The sequence below is a fragment of the Schistocerca cancellata genome, chromosome 9 (assembly GCF_023864275.1).
Source record: "Schistocerca cancellata isolate TAMUIC-IGC-003103 chromosome 9, iqSchCanc2.1, whole genome shotgun sequence".
NCBI classification, from domain to species: Eukaryota; Metazoa; Arthropoda; class Insecta; order Orthoptera; family Acrididae; genus Schistocerca; species Schistocerca cancellata.
This window is the reverse complement of record NC_064634.1, coordinates 329,839,601-329,856,237: the sequence shown is the minus strand read 5'-3', so window position 1 is coordinate 329,856,237 and position 16,637 is coordinate 329,839,601.

Genomic DNA, 16,637 nt, shown 5'->3' with positions numbered 1-16,637 from the left:
ACCCACCATCGGATCTTCTGATTGCAACAACGACACATAGGCGCTTGTCAATACGTGCTTAGGCAATACATGTATTATAAGTTTATAATCTAATACGATACAAAGGTCATAACTCTCCGCAGTTAGAATCAGCCTCACTTCCTAAAGAAATTTATGGCGTAATTTGACGAAAACTGACGCAGATTGATAGGACACATTCTGCAGCATCTAGGAATCGTCTGCTTTGCAACGGATGGAGTTGTTTGGGTAAAAACTGAAGAAGTGAAGAAAATTGTGACAAAAGTAAACAGGTTCAGGTGGATATGGGTTACACATCAACAACAGGTTTTACGTTAATCGAATCTCTCTTGACTAGCAGATGAACAATGTGCAAAGTTCTCAGTGACTACAGTATCGTTAATTCGTAGAACTTTACCGAGAGGAATTCTGGTCATACGTTGGCAGCGTCACATGTACGCCTACCTATAGTAATGCCCAGTCACCTGTGGGTGGCTCATTACTTTGAACAGCAGTCGCTAAAACATAACGAGCGCACTTTTCAGGACTCCATACTAACCCTGAAAGTGAACTACTATCACTTTTGACCATAAATTACCCGATGTCATTTGAAGAATCCCTTGAGTGGAAGAATGCGAAGAACTGTCGATAGGAAATTCAGCACAATCTATACGTGGAGCAACCATCCTGTAATATTCATCACTATTTCTGGCGGATTCCTATAACGCATTCATAGTTTAAACTTTTAAGACCTTTCTCGAAGGATATGTTCTTCTCTGCGATAACCAGTGGTTTCAAAACTCTGGAGACCAACTCGCGTTCTTCATATGCTACATGGGTAGCGCCAGTTGTTCTCGCTATGCTTCAATGATTCTCAAGACAATGGGAAGCGTGGAAAAAAGTTGTGTTTGTGCGTGAGAGAAACATTGCAAATGGTCGTAAAATGCCAGAACTGTCAGAGAAATCAAGTGAAATCTTCCACGCTATTCACAATTCATCAAAACGGAATAAACTACATTGGCTGTAAACAAAACAAACAGAATGAATTTCAGTTTGAAGAGTGAAAGGAATACTGTCTTATGACATGCAAATGATAATTCCCTTGGTTTGCATAAAATAGCCTTAGGGAGAATTTTGAAACTTGCAGTGGAATAAGCACACAAATATACTATTATATTATATTGTCTTCAGACCTGAGACTGGTTTGATGCAGCTCTCCATGCTACTCTATCCTGTGCAAGCTTCTTCATCTCCCAGTACTTACTGCAGCCTACATCCTTCTGAATCTGCTTAGTATACTCATCTCTTGGTCTCCATCTACGATTTTTACCCTCCACGCTTCCCTCCAATACTAAATTGGTGATACCTTGATGCCTCAGAACATGCCCTACCAACCGATCACTTCTTCTAGTCAAGTTATGCCACAAACTCCTCCCCAATTCGGTTCAATACCTCCTCATTAGTTATGAGATCTACCCATCTAATTTTCAGCATTCTTCTGTAGCACCACATTTCAAAAGCTTCTATTCTCTTCTTGTCCAAACTATTCATCGTCCATGTTTCACTTCCATACATGCCTATACTCCATACAAATACTTTCTGAAACGACTTCCTGACACTTAAATCTATACTCGATGTTAACAAATTTCTCTTCTTCAGAAACGCTTTCCTTGCCATTGCCAGTCTACATTTTATATCCTCTCCACTTCGTCCATCATCAGTTATTTTGCTCCCCAAATAGCAAAACTCCTTTACCACTTTAAGTGTCTCATTTCCTAATCTAATTCCATCAGCATCACCCGACTTAATTCGACTACATTGCATTATCCTCGTTTTGCTTTTGTTGATGTTCATAGTATATCCTCCTTTCAAGACACTGTCCGTTCCGTTCAACTGCTCTTCCAAGTCCTTTGCTGTCTCTGATACAATTACAATGTCATCGGCGAACCTCAAAGTTTTTATTTCTTCTCCATGGATTTTAATACCTACTCCGAATTTTTCCTTTGTTTCCCTTACTGCTTGCTCAATATACAGATAGAATAACGTCGGAGAGAGGCTACAATCCTGTCTCACTCCCTTCCCAACCACTGCTTCCCTTTCATGTCCCTCGTCTGTTATAACTGCCATCTGGTTTCTGCACAAATTGTAAATAGCCTTTCGCTCTGTATTTCACCCCTGCCACCTTCGGAATTTGAAAGAGAGTATTCCAGTCAACATTGTCGAAAGCTTTCTCTAAGTCTACAAATGCTAGAAACGTAGGTTTGCCTTTCATTAATCTTTTTTCTAAGATAAGTCGTAGGGTCAATATTGCCTCACGTGTTCCAACATTTCTGTGGAATCCAAACTGATCTTCCCCGAGGTCGGCTTCTACAAGTTTTTCCATTCGTCTGTAAATAATTCGCGTTAGTATTTTGCAGCTGTGACAAACTGATAGTTCGGTAATTTTCACATCTGTCAACACCTGCTCTCTTTGGCATTGGAACAAATATACTATCAAAGAGAAAATCACCGAAGTGGGATGATCTTAGCTTTCTGGTTTCAGTTTTTAACAGACAGCGCCTTATAAGTGCAGAATACTCTTACATGCACACAATCCTTAGCTATAGAATCATTTAGTGAGTTGGAGATTATAACTGCACTATCAGAATATATGTCCTAGTAATAAAAATAGTATAATTATTAAATTAACTGCAGTCATGGTCCTTGACCAAAAACCAAACATAAACACGCCAAAAAAGATTAAATAACTAACTCAAAACAGTATATTTTATCGAGAAATCTTATTATGCCGCAAATTTCTCTTGGAGCTGAGAGAGATAACTAGAAGCATCATGTGTAGAAGTGTTGTTATTGTATACCTGTTTAAGTAAGTACAGGAGTGCTTAAGACACAAAATAGAAGTTGGTTAAAAATTAACAGAATTGCTGAAAACTTTTTAAAAAATTAAGTATGTGTGTCATTCCGCAATATACTTTCTTAGTGTGATGCGCGTCACTGGAAAATTATTTTTCCAAGAGCAGGATGGATTACGCTAATCTTTTTTTATCTTCCTGTGCAACGACTCCTTCGATAACTCAATTTTTGGAACGTATGTCAGCGGAAACAAAGAGTGTGTTTAATGTACTCAGCTGTGCAGGGACCCGTGATGAGATATGAATAAACATTTTCATGTTATTTTGGATTCAACTAGACCTATAAGCGATTAGCGTCTGATTAGCTGTTAACTTTTAAATTATATCTTATTGCAGTATCAAGTTTACACGTCAATTATCATTGTGAAAATAGCCGTGGACGAAGATGCAATAAGCAATAAGCGTACTCACATTCCTTCACGATCAAAACATGGCGCAACTTGCACGCACTCAACACAAATACTGTACTGAAGTCCATTTCATATATTAGTCATATCCGATTCTCAAAAGGTCAAGAGGAAAGTTAAAAATTATGTCACTTAAACTGGGCAAACAAAAACTGAAAATAAGCACAAACAGGACTAAAATAACCATGATACAGATATCGAACAGACAGGTAACGGCAAACATTAAGACAGGAAACAGAACATTAATAAAAGTAAAAGAACCTACCTAATTGTGAAATACAATAGAAGTTTAATGTATATTCAAAGAATTGTAATGACAAAACAAGCTTTCAGAAATAAGAACAATTTATTAACATTCATGTTACTAAAGAGAAAAGCAAGAAATACTTCAATGCATCTGTTTGGTTATAGATTGTAGAAGTCAACATCATAGTCAAATAATATTTTATTAAACTGATTACTGGTTTCGGCTTCTCAGTCGTTATCAGATCTTAAAATATAGCAACGACATCTGGGCCCATAAGCAGAGGTGCTGATACAATCAGTTTTAATAATGTATTATTGTGTGACCAAGAAATTGACTTTTTGCTGGATAAAATTCAGTCGTCAGTTACATATATTTTTTTTATGCGTAATAAAAATATTGCTGCTGATGACTGAATTTTATTCCGAAAAACACATACTACAGTTTGCTGGAAATATCAGCCATGATAAAAATAATAAATTGACTTTTGTAATCTAATCCGTAACTAGTCACCGTTCTCCTCAGGAGGTACAAACGGACTCTTTTCATCGATTTATTTGGAGCATTTGACAAGGGACGTTCCGAATAAGTTTCGTCAGTATTTTTCACACGGAGGGATTTGCCTATAGCAAATACACCTTGGCTCCTTACACTATTTTTCGACCACGGTTGGCACGGACGTGAGACATTTATATAAAATGTATTAGCAGTTGCGAATAGGGACAGCCATCAGCTCTAGAATGGAATGACGACAATGAAAACTTGTGATGTTTTGGGACTCGAACCCGGTTTAGCCGGTTATCACTAGCGGTCGCCTTACCGTTTGAGTATTCGTGCATGACTCACTGCCAGACAAAAACTTTAGTATATTGTCAATCATGCGTCTACAACCTGCACTCGTTGCATGACCAGAGGAATTTTGCATCGTAATTCCGAAGAACAGAGGCACTGCAATACCATAGTGCGACATCTGTCGTAACGTGCAATAAGTTTGAAGAAGCCACTCTGGTAAATCTCGGCGCCGTGCGATGCAAGGAACTGTCGCACAGCCTGCTCCACACTCTGCATTGGATGTGGATGACCCACTTCGCCTTCACCCTCCACACTCAGCCCTCCTTCTCTTAACATGCAATGCCAGTGACCAACTGTTTGACGAGAAATGATCTCCTCACCATACATAGTATCCAGGCGTTCGTGGGTGACGAACACACTAGCCCCACGCTGTCATTCATACCGGATAACAGCACGCACTACCATTGGTAGCCGTCTGTCATCGTGATGTGTACTCGAATAATGTCCGGCACCTCCGTCAGCTGCTATTCTCTCTTCTTCGGCGCTCTGCGCATGCCTCATTTGTCCTTCGGTGACGATCCTTCCGTTGCTGCACCAGCAGCGGGAGTGGATTCGTATTGCGCTTCTTTGTGTCGCCTGGAGTACCATCGATGACGAAACTTACTTTCGGAACGTCCCTTATTATGAATGGTTGTGAGGGATGGACTCTGAGGAAATAGAGTAAAAGTGGATGTGGATGAGAAGAAGAGCCACTTGACACTTGGTGCAGGGAGTGTCAACTGACCCTTAACATAGACAAATGTAATGTATTGCGAAAGAAGTATCCTTTGTTGTATGATTATATGATAGCGGAACAAACACTGGTAGCAGTTACTTCTGTAAGATATCTGAGAGTATGCGTGCGGGACGATTTAAAGTGGAATGATCATATAAAATTAATTGTTGGTAAGGGGGGTACCAGGTTGAGAGATTCATTGGAAGAGTTCTTAGAAAATGTAGTCCATCAACAAAGGAGGTGGATTACAAAACACTGGTTCGACCTATACGTTAGTATTGCTCATCATTGTAGGATATGTACCAGGTCGGGTTGACAGAGGAGAAGAGCGGCGAGTTTCGACACAGGGTTATTTGGTAAACGTGATAGCGTCACGGAGATGTGTAGCAAACTAAAGTGGCAGACTCTGCAAGAGAGGGACTCAGCATCGAGGTGTAGCTTGCCGTCCAGGTTTCGAGAGGGTGCGTTTCTGGATGAGGTGTCGAATATATTGCTTCTCCCTACTTATACCTTACGAGGAGCTCACGAATGTAAAATTAGAGAGATTCGAGCGCGCACGGAGTCTTTTCGGCAGTCGTTCTTCCCGCGAACAATGCGCGACTGGAACAGGAAAGTGAGGTAATGACAGTGGCACGTAAAGTGCCCTCCGCCGCACACGGTTGGATGGCTTGCGGAGTATAAATGTAGATGTAAATGTAGATGTAGAAAATCATCCTGGACTGAAAAAAACTGCAATGAAAAATTATTGAGAGAAGGTGGCAACAATGGGAATTTGAACTGAGGAGGGAGGCGAGCTAGGGTAGTCCGTGCAGCTATGCAAAGCCACTGTGGCAGGGTGCATCTGCTTGGTGAGCACTGTACCGGTTTCAAATCCCGGTCCTGGTGAAAATTTTCATTCGTCACTCCAGTCTGCATGTATGCTAAAATAAGTTGTGGAGCAAAGTACATTGTTTAATATGACACAGAGAAGCCAAACTACAGTACTGGCCTTATCTCGGAAGAAAAAATGCTGAGGAGAAAAAACAGAAGCAGGCCCAGAATGTCCGTATTACGAAGCGTTATCCGCGGAATGAACTACAGAAACTACAACGACACGAGTGACAGAGAAGAATGGCAATACGGAGAAGGCGTTGCCTTTCGTGTCTGATGTGGAAGCGGCGAGCCACACACCTTTGGCGGAGCCCGGCGGCTGAGACGGACGGACGGAAGGCAGGCAGGCGGCCGCGGTGCCCGTTCTCCGCACACTGCTGCTCCCTGCCTGCGTCGCCGTCGTCGCCGCTACGGAACGACAAGAGAAGACCCACAGGTGGCGGCGGTACAGTTGCGGAGACGAATGCATTCAGCAGCGCCTGCCTGCTCACTTCTCCTTCGGCAGTAACCGTTCGATGTATTGCTGTCTGTTGCGGCGTGTATTGAACACGCATTATGTTCGAGTATAATGGCTTTTCTGCAGACTAGAAATCTGTAGGAATCAGCATGGGTTTCGAAAAAGACGATGGTGTGAAACCCAGCTCGCGCTATTCGTCCACGAGACTCAGAGGGCCATAGACACGGGTTCCCAGGTAGATGCCGTGTTTCTTGACTTCCGCAAGGCGTTCGATACAGTTCCCCACAGTCGCTCAATGAACAAAGTGAGAGCATATGGACTATCAGGCCAATTGCGTGATTGGATTGAAGAGTTCCTAGATAACAGAACGCAGCATGTCATTCTCAATTGAGAGAAGTCTTCCGAAGTAAGAGTGATTTCAGGTCTGACGCAGGGGAGTGTCGTAGGACCGTTGCTATTCACAATATACAGGGTGGCGCACGAAATGTGTTACCAATTGTTTCGTTCACAATTTACGAAGCACATTAGATATCCGGCTGGGATCTCTGCAGCAGTACCAGCAGAGCTTGGAAAAACAAATGAGTTACAAAATGACGTGTAATTCACGATACTACCGCTAGGAGACTAGTAAGCAGCAATGGCTGACAATGGCTGGGCGGAGTGGCCGAGCGGTTCTAGGCGCTACAGTCTGGAACAGCACGATCACTACGGTCGCAGGTTGGAATCCTGCCTCGGGCATGGATGTGTGTGATGTCCTTAGGTTACTTAGGTTTAAGTAGTTCTAAGTTCTAGGGCACTGATGACCTTAGAAGTTAAGTCCCATAGTGCTCAGAGCCATTTGAACCATTTTTTGGCTGAAAATGGAAGACTGACGACACAGCAACGATCGGCAATTGTGTTACTTTCTCATGAAACGAAAAGCCTTGTTGTGACTCAGAAGCGTTTTCGACAACAGTTTAACACACGATGGGTCCTTTGCAAGAAGACCATCCACATGTTGTACGATAAATTTGTACGGGAAGGAACAGTATTGGAAGCGAAGCGACCTCGGCCTAAGCCTGTTTGCTCACCGGAGAATATTGAAGCGGTACGAGTTGCTGCACAGAAAAGTCCCGGGAAATCGTGTAGAAAGGCAGACGCTCCGTTCAAGGCATTCTTAAAAGTAACCTCCATATGTACCCATACAAGATGACCTGTGCACAGAAGCTCACTGAAGAACACAAGCAGCAGAGACTATTGTTTGCTCAGTGGGCGGAGGATAGGGAAGAAACTCTCAACAACGTTATGTTTTCAGACGAGGCGCATTTTCATTTAGACGGTGTGGTTAACAAACAAAATGTACGCCTTTGGGCCACTGAAAACCCACAAGTGCTTCATGAACGACAACATTATGCTCCGAGGATTACAGCGTGGACAGCAATTTCCAGTCAAGGACTTATTGGACCTTTTTTCTTTGAAGAAACTGTGAACAGCGAGCGTTATTTCAGCATGCTTCGCAATACCTTCATTCCACAGCTTCTTGCTACTCGCTTGCCCTTCAACACGCAGTGTTTCATGCAAGATGGAGCAAGGCCACATACTGCAAACACTATGTTGGAGTTTTTGCACGAGCATTTCGACATGCGGATCAGTTCACTCAGGTTTCCAGGTCGCTTCAATGACGGACAAAATTGGCCCCCCATAGTCCAGACCTCAATCCATGTGACTCTTTTCTTTGGGGGTACCTAAAGGAAAAAATTTTCCCGAAACGTCCACGTGATTTAATGGAGCTCAGAAGACTTATTCTTCAAGCTTGCAGTGAAATTAAGGAAGATATGTGCCCCAGCATCCGACATCACTACCCTCTCTGGTTTCAGTTCTTGAGAAAGAATGGGTTGCTGTTCTTCCACAGAGGTTCAGAAACCTTTTAGAAATTGATCAAAGAGTTCATAGGTGACTGCCGGTCCGGTTCATAGTGTCCAATGGTCGCAATATTTCGGTGATCAGACATGTCACCATGATCAGGTGTGCTGACGAACTGAGCTCCAGAGGGCAGGCGACCACCTCATATACCCTCCCCCCACAGACCCGTTCCCTCTGGAAGCACGGATCATGGAGGGAATGGGCCCATGGAGGTAAGGTTTACAAGGTTGTCACCCGCTTTTGCAATACCAATGGCATCCACCATCAAAAGCGTGCGCCAGTCATTTTCCTAGATGACAATGGGGTGGATGTTGCACTTGTAAGTGAGACACATCTCAAACGTTATCACAACTTTCGCATCAGGAATTACTGCAGCTATAGACTAGATAGACTAGACCGTCCTGGGGGTGGGACACCAGTATTAGTTAAGAATAGGAGAGCACATAGACAAGTAGTTATATCTCCACTAACTAAAATAGAAGCAACTGCGATAGAGCTAGAACTAAATAAAACCCTGGTCATTCTGGTGGCAGTCTACCATCCTCCTGGTAGAGCTTTTCCTACACCAGACTATTAGACATCTTCGGTGGAGACTTGAACTCCAAACACAGGGCATGGGGTTGTCAAGTCACAACAGCAGGTGGCAGAAATATCCACAATCTCATTGAGCAACTGAATGACGTCAAGGTAGTAGCCCCCGAGGCACCTACACACTGCCACACCACCAAACTCTTCAGACCAGACATCCCAGACATCGTCACAGTAAAGAGCTATCCATGGGTTTTCAGCCCTACACTCGACTCAGACCGCAACTTTGTGACCCTAGAACTAGCCAGTGCCAGTCATGATGGCCCAAGAAGGACCTACCACATGTACAGTACAAACTGGGAAATGTACACTGATCTGGTAGAATTACACACAAATGAAGTCCCAGCCCTGAGGAACAGGGGACAGCTTACATGGATCCCACTGACAGGAGGATTGCTAACAGCCTAGACCAGGAACTCAGGGTTCACTTAGCCTGCTGGAAACAAATTCTCCACGCAAACCAGAACCCAGAAGTTCTGGAGAATCATTAAGGCGCAAAGGGAACCTGCCAGGTCCATAAAGTGACTGCATGGGGAAAATGTCCTGGTGTACAATCCCACAGCAAGGCTGAGGCCATTGCAAACTACAGTTTAGGGACAAAAAGATCGACGATAACGAACCGACGATCAAGAAGTAATCGTGGAAAGGACCATACCAAGGTTACTGAGACGAGCCACCCAAACCTCCTTCCAGCCTGCCCAAACAGTCAGCTCAACCATCAAAGGGCCCAGCACATCCAAATCGCCTGGCCCTGACGGAGTCAGACCACTGCAACTCAAAAACCTACCTCCCACAGCTAAATGCTACCTCACTTCCATCTATAACTCCTGTCTCGAGCAAAACCACTTCCCCACCCAATGGAAAACTACAACGGTTATCACCATTCTCACACCCAACGAAAATACCTTATTCCCTGAAAACCAAAGACCCATATCACTCCTAAGCTTCACTGATAAAATCTTGTAACACTTAATTCTCGCCTCACTGCATACCGTCCTCAACAACAAACAGATTATTAGTGCAGATCAGTTCGGCTTTTGTGCTGGGCATGGCGCCACAGCCCAAGCCACTTGGGTGGTTGAGCAGGACTGCAAGGCCAGGGCAGAAGGACAGAGCATCGGTGCAGTCTTTTTGGACATCTAGAAGGCTTTTGGCCAGGTCTGGCACGACAGCATACTATTCAAGCTCCACGAGTATGAATTATCATTAAGATAATAGATTCTTTCTTAGGAATTTCTATTTGAGGCTAGACGAAAAACAGTAGTATTAAGCAAATAGAGGCAGGGGCCCCACAAGGCTCAGTATTGGGGCCCATACTCTATAGTACCTACACTAATGATATACCAAAACGACATAGTACCCATCTTGCTCTCTTTGCAGATAACACTGCTGTTTACGCTAGCCACAAAACCCCAATTACATTGTCATGCTACTCCAGTGGAACCTTGACGACATCACTCAATGGTGCAACATTTGGAAGATAAAAAGTCACTCTGATAAATTCAATGCCTAACTAATTCAGGTAACCTATTTAGGATTGAAATTCGATCGCAAACTACTGTGGAAACAATACATTACAGACGTATGTAATAGGGATTCAGCTCGAATTTACCAGTTGTATCCTCTGCTCAAGGGCAATGGCCTAACCACTAAAGCAAAACTACTAATCTGGAAGATGGTGGTACTTCTGGCTTTACTTTACGGCTGTTAGATCTGGGGCATGGCCGCAGACACTCACCTCCACAAATTGCAGATCCTACAAAACAAAGCTCTAAGAATCATCACTGACACACCTTGGTTCGTCCTCAACACACACATACACAACGACACAAAAAAGCCAAAAATCACCACCATCGTTCAGAGCAGAACACAATCATTTTGTGACAAAACAGAAATCTCACCATTCCACCTCATCTCATCACTAGGTACCGATCTCCTCCATGTAAACTACAAACGCCGGCCGCGGTGGTCTAGCGGTTCTAGGCGCGCAGTCCGGAACCGCGCGACTGCTACGGTCGCAGGTTCGAATCCTGCCTCGGGCATGGATTTGTGTGATGTCCTTAGGTTAGTTAGGTTTAAGTAGTTCTAAGTTCTAGGGGACTGATGACCACAGATGTTAAGTCCCATAGTGCTCAGAGCAATTTGAACCATTTTTTGAAACTACAAACACCCGAAGAACAGAACCACTCGCCTTTTCAGAGCATAAAACACCGCTCCATCTCTCATACTAAACACAGCACGATTACACACTCACAAAAACACATACACCCCCTCACTTCCCACCCCAACCTTACACAGAAGACCACCGGACGTTCAGTAAATATTGGCTCAAACCCAGTCATGCAAACAGGCACGGGAGCTCAGTTCGTCAGTGCACCTGACCATGGTGATATGTCTGATCGTCGAAATATTGTGACCGTTGGACACTATGAACCTTCAGTACACCCGTGGACTCTTCGATCAACAGATACACGGGAGAAACCGAGGAATCAAATTTTTTAAAAGTGTCACCAAGTCTCACATTGGCGAAGAGTGTACACACTGCTTATTAATGCGCACTAATAGATGTCCAAATACTCTTGGTAAGATAGTGTATACGATCAAGTTGATGAGGTCGGTAGCTCATCGAGGCTTTTTCGCAGACGGTGCAGCTACCAGTAGAAAGGTAACGATGTTATAGGAACCTCCAGCGTATCAATGATCGATGCAGTGCCTGGCAAATGACCCTGAACGTAAATAAGTTGATAGTAAATTGAACTTGAATAAACCGCATACGGCTGTTAATTGACGACGTATTCACGACTCTTTCGCTTCTTTCAAACAGTATCTTCAGGTGGTTCTACTTAGAAAGGAAAGCATCCTTGTAATCTGTACATTAGAAGAATTAATTAAGGATAGCTAATAAAAATAAAGCCATATGAAAATTAATTATAGTAACGTCACTTAGATCAGCAGACTGAGACACTCCCAGCGTTCGTAGTCCCAGAATCCAACCTCACGAAAAGGGAAGTAGTCAATAAATAATAACCGGAGGAGCATTGCGGAGAATAATGAAGGAGATCAGACACAACAGCAAACGAGTGTGAACCGTGAGTGGAATTCAGATGATAGGAGACTCGATTTATAACGGCTAACCCTGAACGTGGTTGTCACAAGGATAAAGCAAAGGAGCGGTCAGCTATACAAGGTGGTCCATTGATCGTGACCGGGTCAAATATCTCACAAAATAAGCGTCAAACGAAAAAAACTACAAAGAACGAAATTTGTCTAGCTTGAATGGGGAAACCAGATGGCGCTATGGTTGGCCCGCTAGATGGCGCTGCCATAGGTCAAACGGATGTCAACTGCGTTTTTTAAAATAGGAATCCCCATTTTTATTATATATTTGTGTAGCACATAAAGAAATATGAATGTTTTAGTTGGACTACTTTTTTCGCTTTGTGATAGATGGCGCTGTAATAGTCAGAAACGTGTAAGTACGTGGTATCACGTAACATTCCGTCAGTGCGGACGGTATTTGCACCGTGAAACATTGCCCGTGTTAAAATGGACCGTTTAGAAATAAAGGAAAATGTCGATTCGTGTTGATGTGTGGCTATTGTAATCAAAATGCCCAACGGTCGTGTGTTATGTATGCTGCACGGTATCCCGGACGACATCATCCAAGTCTACGAACTGTTCGCCGGATAGTTACGTTATTTAAGGAAACAGGAAGTGTTCAGCCACAAGTCAAACGTCGACCACGGCCTACAACAAATGATGATGCCCGAGTAGGTGTTTTAGCTGCTGTCGCGGCTAATCCGCACATCAGTAGCAGGCAGATTGCGCGAGAATCGGGAAGCTCAAAAACGTCGATGTTGAGAATGCTACATCAACATCGACTGCACCCGTACCTTATTTCTGTGCCCCAGGATTTGCATGGCGACGACTTCGAACGTCGTGTACAGTTCTGCCACTGGGCACAAGAGAAATTACGGGACGATGACAGATTTTTTGATAGCATTCTATTTAGCGACGAAGCGTCATTCACCAACAGCGGTAACGTAAACCGGCATAATATGCACTATAGGGTAACGGAAAGTCCACGACGGCTGCGACAAGTGGAACATCAGCCAGCTTGGCGGGTTAATGAATGGTGCGGCATTATGCGAGAAAGGATAATTGGCCCCCATTTTATCGATTTCAATCTAAATGGTGGAATGTATGCTGATTTCCTACGTAATGTTCTACCGATGATACTACAAGATGTTTCACTGCATGACAGAATGGCGTTGTACTTCCAACATGATGGATGACCGGCACAGAGCTCGCTTGCCGTTGAAGCGGTACTGAATGGCATATTTCATGACAGGTGGATTGGTCGTCGAAGCCCGCACGTTCATTGGATCTGACGTCCCCGAATTTCTTTCTGTGGGGAAAGTTGAAGGATATTTGCTATTGCGATCCATCGACAACGCCTGACAACATGCGTCAGCGCATTGTCAAAGCATATGCGAACATTACGGAAGGTGAACTACTCGCTGTTGAAAGGAAGTCGTTACAAGTATTGCCATATGCATTGAGGTTGACGGACATCATTTTGAGCATTTATTGCATTAATGTGGTATTTACAGGTAATCATGCTGTAACAGCATGCATTCCCAGAAATGATACGTTTACAGAGGCACCTGTATCACATTGGAACAACCGAAATAAAATGTTCAGACGTACCTACGTTCTGTATTTTAGTTTAAAAAACCTACCTGTTACCAACTGTTCGTCTCAAATTGTGAGCCATATGTTTGTGACTAATACAGCGCCATGTATCACAAAGCGAAGAAAGTGGACCAACCAAAACATTCATATTTCTTTACGTACTACACGAATATGTAATAAAAATTTGGGTTGGTGGGGAGGCTTGCGCGCCTCAACGATACAGATAGCCGTAACGTAGGTGCAACCATAATGGAGGGGTATCTGTTGAGAGGCCAGACAAACGTGTGGTTCCTGAAGAGGGGCAGCAGCCTTTTCAGTAGTTGCAGGGGCAACAGTCTGGATGATTGACTGATCTGGCCTTGTAACACTAACCAAAACGGCCTAGCTGTGCTGGTACTGCGAACGGCTGAAAGCAAGGAGAAACTACAGCCGTAATTTTTCCCGAGGGCATGCAGCTTTACTGTATGGTTAAATGATGATGGCTTCCTCTTGGGTAAAATATTCCGGAGGTAAAATAGTCCCCCATTCGGATCTCCGGGCGGGGACTACTCAAGTGGACGTCGTTATCAGGAGAAAGAAAACTGGCATTCTACGGATCGGAGCGTGGAATGTCAGATCCCTTAATCGGGCAGGTAGGTTAGAAAATTTAAAAGGGAAATGGATAGGTTAAAGTTAGATATAGTGGGAATTAGTGAAGTTCGGTGGCAGGAGGAACAAGACTTCTGGTCAGGTGAATACAGGGTTATAAATACAAAATAAAATAGGGGTAATGCAGGAGTAGGTTTAATAATGAATAAAAAAATAGGAGTGCGGGTAAGCTACTACAAACAGCATAGTGAACGCACTATTGTGGCCAAGATAGACACGAAGCCCATGCCTACTACAGTAGTACAAGTTTATATGCTAACTAGCTCTGCAGATGACGAAGAAATTGAACAAATGTATGATGAGATAAAAGAAATTATCCAGGTAGTGAAGGGAGACGAAAATGTAATAGTCATGGGTGACTGGAATTCGACAGTAGGAAAAGGGAGAGAAGGAAACATAGTAGATGAATATGGCTTGGGGCTAAGAAATGAAAGAGGAAGCCGTCTAGCAGAATTTTGCACAGAGCATAACTTAATCATAGCTAACACTTGGTTCAAGAATCATAAAAGAAGGTTGTATACATGGAAGAATCATGGTGATACTAGAAGGTATCAGATAGATTATATAATGGTAAGACAGAGATTTAGGAACCAGGTTTTAAATTGTAACACATTTCCAGGAGCAGATGTGGACTCTGACCACAATCTATTAGTTATGAACTGTAAATTAAAACTGAAGAAATTGCAAAAAGGTGGGAATTTAAGGAGATGGGACCTGGATAAACTGAAAGAACCAGAGGTTGTACAGAGTTTCAGGGACAGCATAAGGGAACAATAGACAGGAATGGGGGAAAGAAATACAGTAGAAGAAGAATGGGTAGCTCTGAGGGATGAAGTAGTGAAGGCAGCAGAGGATCAAGTAGGTAAAAAGACGAGGACTACTAGAAATCCTTGGGTAACAGAAGAAATATTGAATTTAATTGATGAAAGGAGAAAATATAAAAATGCAGTAAATGAAGCAGGCAAAAAGGAATACAAACGTCTCAAAAATGAGATCGACAGGAAGTGCAAAATGGCTAAGCAGGCATGGCTAGAGGACAAATGTAAGGATGTAGAGGCTTCTCTCATGAGGGGTAAGATAGATACTGACTACAGGAAAATTAAAGAGACCTTTGGAGAAAAGAGAGCCACTTGTATGAATATCAAGAGCTCAGATGGAAACCCAATTCAAGCAAAGAGGGGAAAGCGGAAAGGTGGAAGGAGTATATAGAAGGTCAAAACAAGGGCGATGTACTTGAGGACAATATTATGGAAATGGAAGTTGATGTAGATGAAGATGAATTGGGAGATACAATACTGCGTGAAGAGTTTGACGGAGCACTGAAAGACTTGAGTCGAAACAAGGCCCCGGGAGTAGACAACATTCCATTGGAACTACTGGCGGCCTTGGGAGAGCCAGTTCTGACAAAACTCTACCATCTGGTGAGCAAGATGTATGAGACAGGCGAAATACCCTCAGACTTCAAGAAGAATATAATAATTCCAATCCCAAAGAAAGCAGGTATTGACAGATGTGAAAATTACCGAACTATCAGTTTAATAAGCCACAGCTGTAAAATATTAACACGAATTATTTACAGACTAATGGAAAAACTGGTAGAAGCAGACCTCGGGGAAGATCAGTTTGGATTCCGTAGAAATGTTGGAACACGTGAGGCAATACTGACCTTACGACTTATCTTAGAAGAAAGACTAAGGAAAGGCAAACCTACGTTTCTAGAATTTGTAGACTTAGAGAAAGCTTTTGACAATGTTGACTGGAATATTCTCTTCCAAATTCTAAAGGTGGCAGGGGTAAAATACAGGGAGCGAAAGGCTATTTACAATTTGTACAGAAACCAGATGGCAGTTATAAGAGTCGAGGGGCACGAAAGGGAAGCAGTGGTTGGGAAGGGAGTGAGACAGGGTTGTAGCCTCTCTCCGATGTTATTCAATCTGTATACTGAGCAAGCAGTAAAGGAAACAAAAGAAAAATTTGGAGTAGGTATTAAAATCCATGGAGAAGAAATAAAAACTTTGAGGTTCGCCGATGACATTGTAATTCTGTCAGAGACAGCAAAGGACTTGGAAGAGCAGTTGAACGGAATGGACAGTGTCTTGAAAGGAGGGTATAAGATGAACATCAACAAAAGTAAAACGAGGATAATGGAATGTAGTCGAATTAAGTCGGGTGAAGCTGCGGGAATTAGATTAGGAAATGAGACGCTTAAAGTAGTAAAGGAGTTTTGCTATTTGGGGAGCAAAATAACTGATGATGGTCGAAGTAGAGAGGATATAACATGTATACTGGCAATGGCAAGGAAAGCGTTTCTGAAGAAGAGAAATTTGTTAACATCGAGTATAGATTTAAG